Genomic DNA, 9,099 nt, shown 5'->3' on the forward strand with positions numbered 1-9,099 from the left:
GGCTTTGTGTCTAGAGTAGAAAAGAATGGTTAATGATAGTGATGATGCCTTTACTTATTAGACATAAAATCTTGCGTTTATGTAAAACATTTATGTAAAATATACCAGTACCTTCCTAGCTCCTGTAAGCATTTTAAGGGGTCTCACCTCTCCCCCCCCCCCACTGCCCATAAAGTATATGGGAAATAAATATTTTCTTTACTTAGGGAGTTGGCTTATATTAGTACATACTACCAACAACTGAGTGAAGTGAGGACTGTAGAATTAAATGTCTTGAATTTGATGGATGAAAGGAGTTTGGGAAATTGTAATTTTATCCCATTGGGTTAGTAACAGTTTAGAGAAAGAATTTCTGAAATTGCTTGTATGTGGGGGTGGGTGAGATGATAAAATTAGTGCTAACATTTAATGCAGTGAATATTTAAAGGCTAAGAGACAATTATGTTTTGAGTAAAAGGCAATATTTAATCACTGACTACTATTTAAATTAATCCAGCAAGAATGGGACACAACTTTAGAGAAATTTTGATTAGTTTTACTCTGCAAAGCATAGATTTGACTTCATTGGCCAGTATAGTCTATCTGAAAAAGAAATTACTGTTAAGAAATTACTCAACAATACCATTTGCATAAAAAACAGTAGTACTTGTCACATGTTAATCCTTGGTCGATCAGAGAAAATGTATGTCACTAATTACCAACTGGGTCCAATGGACCCAATATTTTTCTTTTAATTAAATTTTATTCAAGCTACCACTATTTCCTAGCTACATTATATATGCTATCAGGTGAATGAAGAATTACTGTTTCTCATAAATTTTAATACAAAAATACAGCTTACAGAATATATTATAAATTTTAAAAATTACAAAAATACAGAATTACAGCTCTTTATGGCAGGGAATGCAGACAACATTGGAATGTTCTTGGCAAACATGGATATTACAATTTTTACATGAAGTATGTGTTTTCCTGTCTTTTTTTGGGCCACACAATGAACATCTTCCTTTTTTGTTTGGCTGAGGTTGGAGATTGTCTTCTTTTCTTGTTTGGTTGAGAAATGTTAGCAGAACTAGAAAATTGTTTGTCATGTTCTTGTTCAGCATTAACTCCAGCAAGTTCCTTTCCTAACTGGATTAGGCACTGTCTTCTTTTATCCTTGAAACTTCGCAAGTGAAGCTGTTTAGCAACAATGAAAGCATTCACTGCACTTATATCAATCATATTGTAGAATATAACCATAGGCCATCTTCGAGTCATTCTTTTGCAAGTGTATGTCCTTACCATCTTATCTGGGGTATCTACTCCACCTTTTGTTTTGTTGTAACATGTAATAAGTTCAGGTTTCGTTTCATCACTTTTTGAATCAATTGAAGGCTGAGAGTGCATTGTACTCATAAGTGTGACTCCATAATTTTTCTTGGGATACTAAGATAGGATCATAGAATCCTTTTGAAATCCAAATATTGTGTTGTTGCTTTCTTTTTCTTTTCCATTTGTGAAAGCACTTGAAAGTTCAACTCTGTTCTTTCTAATTGTTCCAATTAAAGTAGTTTTCTTGCTAAGCAGCTTTCGAGTCAGTCCTGGACTTATAAAAAAATTATCACAAGTTATATTGCGACCAGTATTTTCAAGTTCTTTTACTTGGTCTTCAGCAACTCTTGAACCTCGATTTGTCTCTCTCCTTTTTACTAGGTCTTTTCCAGTGTAGATTTGCATTTTCCAGGCACAAGATGTTTCACTGTCGCATATTACCCAAATTTTAATTCCATATTTCCCTGGTTTTGAAGAAATATATACCCGGAATGGACAGCGCCTTCAGAATGAAACTAATTGTTCATCAACTGTCATGCATGAACTTGGAACATATCCATCTTGCAAATTCTGATCCCACATTTCAAATACTTCTCTTCTGGGCTCCAATTTATCATCACTTCCCTTTTTTCCTTCTTGCACTAGCATCATCAAAATGCAACGCTTGTAAAATCTGTTGAAATCTTCAACAGCTCATAATTTTGTTGAATATTGGGTGACCATCTTCTTGATTCCATAACTGTGACATTTTCATGTTTAGAGTTATAAACACCTATAAAAATAATCAGTCCGATAAATTTCTTTAGTTCAGAGTGATCAATTTCCTTCCATTTATCTTTGTATGCAACCTGACCATCAACATTTGTCCATTTATGAATTACTTCAAGAAGATTCTGGTGCATAAAGATAGTAAAACATGTTTCAATGCTAATATGTTTGACTTAAGTGGTAGAAATTTTTTGACATTTTGGTTTCATATGTAGAATGGAAAAATGTGTTTTGGGTTTCATTTTAGTCACTCAACTGTTGTAGATTCTCAAGAAACTTGCTTTGCAACCAACATGGTTGTGAGTTCAGTCCTGCACAGCGCCTTGGACAAACGTTTTCTACTATTGTTCCAAGCTGACCAATGCCTTGTAATTGAATTTGGTTGATGAAAGCCCATCATGTGTGTGTGTGTGTGTGTGTTTGTATCCTACCACCACTTGACAACTGGTGTTGGTTTGTTTACATCACCATAGCATAGTAGTTCAGCAAAAGAGACTGAAAGAATAAGTACCAGATGAAAAAAATATGTAATGTGGTTGATTTGTTTGAATAAATCCATCATAGCAGTGCTCCAGTATGGCCACAGTCCTATGACTGAAACAAGTAGAAAATGAAAAAAAAAAAAGTTAAATGTTGCTTCAACTTTATTTTTTTAATATATACCAATAAAAAGGCAGTGAGCTAGCAGAACTGTGAGCACATTTAGCAAACTGGGCAAAATGTCACTAAACATTTTGTTCATCTTTACATTCTGAGTTCAAATTCTGCAGAAGTCGACTCTGCCTTTCATCATTTCAGGGTCGATAAAATGAGCACCAATTGAACACTGGGGTTGATATAATTGACTTAGCCCTTTACCCAACATTGCTGACCTTGTGCCAAAATTTGAAACCAATATATACCAATTAGGAAGTTGTATTTATGAGTTCTTCAGTGAGAATGGTTTGTTTTTTTCTTCACAAATTATGTCTCTTGGTCAATTTTAAAAGGAATATATTTTCACACTCACTGAAGGCAGGACTTTTTTTTTTAATCTCCTGGTTAAAGTGAAACAAACAAGTTCTGCCGATCCTCTCTCCTCCATTGTTTGTCACTGAAAGCAATGTTATGGTTTGATTTAATACCATATTACTGTTTAGTTGCAGATCATTGCTGATGGCAACAGACCTATGATTAAAGGCATTCCAACTTTGACCATCCCATGTAGTTTTCAACTGTAGTGTCCTTAAGACTAAGTGGTACTGAAATGTTTGGATAATTCTTTTACCTTCCTTTTATATATCATTGTTGTTCATTGATAGCCATATATATCCTCAATATTTCTGAGCCATATTCTTTATTCAGCTGGTAGGTGAACTTGCAGACTCACTACTGCAGGTGCTCTTTCACGAATTGAAAACCCTAAAATGGATGCAACGGCTTCTGATGGTCCAATATTCCTACCCATTAGATATTGACTAATTTCATTATCATTGTTTATTTGAATAGCAGCTCAGTCATTTCCTTTTAACATGTATTTGATGACATACTTAATTGGCCTCACTGAAGCAACAATTTCAACATTGCAGAGTGTATATATATATATATATATATATATATATATATACACGCATCCTATTATAAATTTGAGTGTTGTTTCTCTGTCCGTTATGTTTTTATGCCCGTTAACTCCTCCTAGACTCTTGATGTAAGGACAACGGAACTCAAACCAGCAACTCCCCTAATCCTAGGGAATGTCCTAAGGGAGTCTATTTTTTTAAAGGCCACCTAATTTGGGCCCCAGTGACCCCCCACCCCTATTTTTACTGCATTTTAAACTAAATACATAGCAATGGCGACCAAATCGGAGCAATGACAATGAATTTCATACCATGAACTTCCAGGAGTATCGTAAGGAGGTTCAGTTTCTGAAGGGCCGCTTAAATGGGGCCCTACTCACCCCCATATTTTTACTGCATTTACCTTGCTCCTACGCTTATTGATTAAACTATGATTAGCATCAGTGTTTAGCACATTTTCAGAAATAAGTTTAGGCATTCTAAATACCTTCATGTACATTCAAATTGCGATAAAGAATTATAACCCGTACGTTTCAAGTGTGGTAGTGTGGATATTTATATTTTGTAGTTTATGAAACTTATGTCTAGTATATGTATACATACACAATAGGCTTCTTTCAGTTTCCATGTACCAAATCTACTCACAAGGCTTTGGTCAGCTCAAGGCTATAGTAGAAGACACTTACCCAAGGTACCATGTGGTGAGACTGAACCTGGAACCATATGGCTGGGAAGCAAACTTCTTACAACTAGTCACACCTATGCCTTTTATCTTTATTTTTTTAATCTTTTACTTGTTTCAGTCATTAGACTGCAGCCATGCTGGGACATTGCTTTGAAAAGATTACTTAATCCCAATACTTGGTTTTATTTTTTAAACCTGATATTTATTATATTGGTCTTTTTTGTTGAACCGTTAAGTTACAAGAAATGTAAACAAATCAGAACTGGTTGTCAGGTGGTGATGGCAGATAACCATAAGCACAAAAGCACACACACCTAGATTGATGCACACACACACACACACACACACACCTATCACCATGATAGATCGCTGACCACTACATTTATATTTTTTTCTCTCCTTGTTTCTCTCCTTGTTTCTTTCTGTGTTCCTTTCTGTTGAAGAGTGTAGGCTCGAAACGTTAAAGACTTTCTCTATTCCCGAGCGTTATACTAATACATCCATTTGTTGTTTACACCACCTGTCTTCGTCTGTTGTTTTTTTCGTAAATATATATATATATATATATATATATATATATATGACAAACTTCTTTCAGTTTCTCTTTGCCATATCCACTCACAAGACAGTTTCTCAAGTTGCCACACATTGGGATTGAACCTGGAACTATGTGGGTTGGAAAGCAAACTTCTTAACACACAGCCATGCTTGTGTCTAATTGATAACCTTTTAGATATTAGTGAGTTGTCAATTTATCAAGGTGTCATTGATAAATGTTATAACTCGGAAGGACAGATCAGCAGCCATGCTATGAAATTTATCTGTTATCTTTTACTTATTTCTGTCATTGAACTGCAGCCATGTTATGGTACCACCATTGAAAGGTTTAGTTGAAAAAAATCGACCCCAATAGTTATTCCTTTTTAAGCCTGGTACTTATTCTGTTAGTCTCTTTTTACTGAACTACTAAGTTATAGAAACATGCACTAACCAACATTGGTTGTCAAGCAGTGAGAGACAAGCACAAAGATACACACACATAGTTATATATATATATATATATATATATATATTAAGGGCATTACTATACATAAATGCCTCATGCTATGAGAGACTCTTAAAGTCAAAACTACTATGATAAACACATTGTACTGAATGCGAGGAAATGCAACTCCCGAAGCGAGCTCCTTAAAAACAGATTTAGTCGCAAATCATATGATTTCATAATTAGTGCACAAAATACACTTTTTAATCATTAGTGCAGGCATAATCAAGACATAAAAATGAACAAAAAAATCAACATACTAGATGAACACCAAATGTATTCAGCATAGTACATGGAGTTGTTCACTTGTATATGTCTATGTAAGAGGCGGGCTTTTTGAATTGCATCTCGGTACACGTGTATATTCAGGATAAATTCAGCACTGAATATATTCTAGTTAAATTTACAATTTAAAAATAGGAAAAAATCTTTAAAAGAATTGTTATGTGTCTTGATTATGCCTGCACTGATGATTAAAAAGTGAATTTTGGGCACTAATTATGAAATCATATGATCTGTGGCTGAATCTATTTTTAAGGAGCTCGTTTCGAGAGTTGCATTCTCTCGCATTTGGTACAATGTGTTTATTATAGCAGTTTTGACTTTAAGAGTCTCTCATAGTGTGAGGCATTTATGTATAGTAATGCCCTTAATATAAATAAATATATAAAGGGAATAATTAAAAAAATTTCCCTTAGGAGGTTTTTCACGCTGACTACTTGATAAATTCTTTATAAAATTTTATCCTATTTTTAAATTGTATATATATATATATATATATATATATATATATATATATATATATATATATATATATATATATATATATGTATTTGTGTGTCTGTGTTTGTCCCCCCACCACCACTTGACAACCGATGTTGGTGTGTTTACATCCCCATAACTTAGTAGTTCACCAAAAGTGACCGATAGAATAAGTACTAGGTTTACAAAGAATAAGTCCTGGTGTCAGTTTGTTCAACTAAAGACTGTACTCCATCATGGCTGCAGTCAAATGACTGGAACAAGTAAAAGAATACACACACACACACACACACACACACACACACACACACACACACAGATAAACATATACATACACACATGGATATACATATACATACATGCACACATAGATATATATGTGTGTGTGTTTCTTTCAGCTTCTGTCTACCAAATCCACTCACAAAGCTTTGGTTGGTCGAGGGCTATAGTAAAAGACACTTCCCCAAGGTATCATGTAGTGGGACTGAACCTTGAACCATATTACTGGGAAGCAAACTTCTTCCCACACAGCCATGTTGAAAAAAAACTTCCCATTTGTTATGCGCACTGTCTTTTATCTTTTACACTTTTCTTTTGTTTCAATTACTTGAATGTGGCCATTCTGGAGCACTGCTTTGAAGGGTTTTAGTTGAATAAATCGATCCCAGGACTTATTTCTTGATCCTATTACTTATTCTGTCAGTCTAGTTTGCTGAACTGCTGAGTTACAGGGATGTAAACACACAAACACCAGTTGTCAAGTGGTGGTGGGGACACAAAAACAAGCACAAAGACATCCACATCCCTCCCCTCCCACACATATGATGGGCTTCTTTCAGTTTCCATCTACCAAATCCACTCACAAGGCTTTGGTCGGCCTGAGGGTATAGTAGAAGACACTTCTCATAGGTGTCTCACAGTGGGACTGAACCGAAAACCATGTAGTTTGGAAGCAAGCTTCTTACCACAAAGGCACACCTACATCTGCTGGGAATTTTCTAATTTATGTAGAAAGTGATAGATATAGATATGTATGTAAGTATTTAAGTATCCTATTCCTTAAATTTGAACCAAAGCTAGAAATCATTATTATTATCAACATCTATAGTGTTGATAAATGTTGTAAATGGCTTAATCAACTAAGTTTTAGATTACCAGTTGGTGGTACTCTATCTCAAATGAGATTCAATACTTTCTTGGTGTTGCTTAACCCAAGTCCGCCTTAATTAAAATCCTTTAATTAAATTCCATCCTATGTCTTTTTTTTTTTTTTGTCTGGAATAATGTACTATGGACAATATAATATTCATTGTGTTCTTTTGCAAGACAGCAGAATGTAGTTTGAAGATTTGGTTGCTATTTTTAGCTGATTGAGCTGTCATACAGAAGCTTTTTTTTTTCGTATTTAACATTGTTATTGTACTGGGTTAGACTTGTCAGCTTTGCCTACCTTGCTTTATGTTGATTTATTCGACTGTTAATTTTCCTCAAAGTTGCAACCATATCTCAGTATTATTAAGAAGTTCAATTTGCAACCACATGGTCTTGTGTTATACTAGAAGATGCTTACTCAAGGTAGCATGCAATGACACCTTGAATAATCAAGTTATTCAATGCCTTGTGAGGGAATTTGGTGAACAGAAACTGTAAGAAGCCTCATATATATTTGTATGTATGCATGTGTTTGTTTGTCTTCCTCTTGTCTCAACATTTACGTGTCACCCTTTATAAACTGGCATAATTTGTTTGTAATCATCCGTGATTACATAAGCACTTCCCATCTTCTCTATAATGACATAAGCACTGGCATTCATCAATAAATTTTGATCAGTAATATCCTTATTTGGAATTTCCATGAAACCTTCATTCACTTCCCTGAATTCTGATCTTAACTTTGCTCTATCACGTGATTTCAATGATGGGAACCTTTTCCTTTCCTCAAGTAACATCACTTCCAGAATTCTGTCACAGGGTAGCTCTGGGTTAATTTTTTCCAGTGCCTTTCTATTTCAAGGTACACTAATATCTCATATATATTGTAGATGCCCTCCCTCCATGTCACTGTTTTGTAGATTCTCCTATTCTATGTGTATTTCTTCTAGACCAGTAGTCTTTTGCAGTTCCTTTCTCATTTCCATTATTATCTTCTCTTGTTTTGTCTTCTTTAATCACACTTTGGTCATAATTTGTCTAATCTGATCGGCCAAACATTTTTCTTGCCTCCTTTGGCTCTTCATATGGTTAATATTTTTCCCAGAGCACCAATAATCTTTTCCTGTAGCCTCTTTTCTCTGGTTCACTCCTAATATAATATTCAAATAACAATTTGTTGTTCCCTTTTGTTCATTTTAATCTGTTGAGACTCAGCAGTAGCTTGACTACAACTGAGCCTGCACTGCTTCCCACAGGACAGATGCCAAATGTGACACCTTCACTAAAAGCTCAAGCCATGTTGATGCTGTTAGGATTATTTCTAATTATTAACATTTCTCTCATAATTGAGATATGTGTTTTAAGGTTACCACCAACCAGTAATCATATCATGTTACCATCACTAGACAGGTTGTCACCTAAGACTTCTGAGGGGCTTGTCTCCCCTCATTAAGCACTAAGAGTAACCTGACATACAACTGGATGGCCATTGACTCTACTGAGTTCATATGCCTTTTTATTATTATTATTATTATTGTTCAGTAGTTTTATTTTTATAACGTGCTTTCACTTCACTACCGAGCGCAGCTCTGTGTGCCTTGGGTATGTGCTGTGGTTTGCTGTGGTGCTCTTATGTTTACTGTATTGAAAGTGTTTTGCGTAGAATTTTCTGTATGTTATATATATTTGTAAGTCCTGGTGTTTTTGTTATGTATTTGTCTGAGTATTTTTTTATTATACCTAAGGCACCTACTATGATAGGAATTGTTTCTGTTTTTAGATTCCACATTCGAGTTATCTCTATTTCCAGGTCT

At 34.8% G+C, this 9,099-nt stretch overlaps 1 protein-coding gene across 1 annotated transcript in view; it reads left to right on the forward strand.

The window, feature by feature from the left end:
• The window catches only part of LOC106879143 (myeloid differentiation primary response protein MyD88), a 29,354-nt gene that overhangs the window by 1,424 nt on the left and 18,831 nt on the right, over positions 1 to 9,099 (forward strand). The window lies entirely within an intron of this gene.

The sequence above is a fragment of the Octopus bimaculoides genome, chromosome 6 (genome assembly GCF_001194135.2).
Source record: "Octopus bimaculoides isolate UCB-OBI-ISO-001 chromosome 6, ASM119413v2, whole genome shotgun sequence".
In the NCBI taxonomy this organism is placed as follows: Eukaryota; Metazoa; Mollusca; class Cephalopoda; order Octopoda; family Octopodidae; genus Octopus; species Octopus bimaculoides.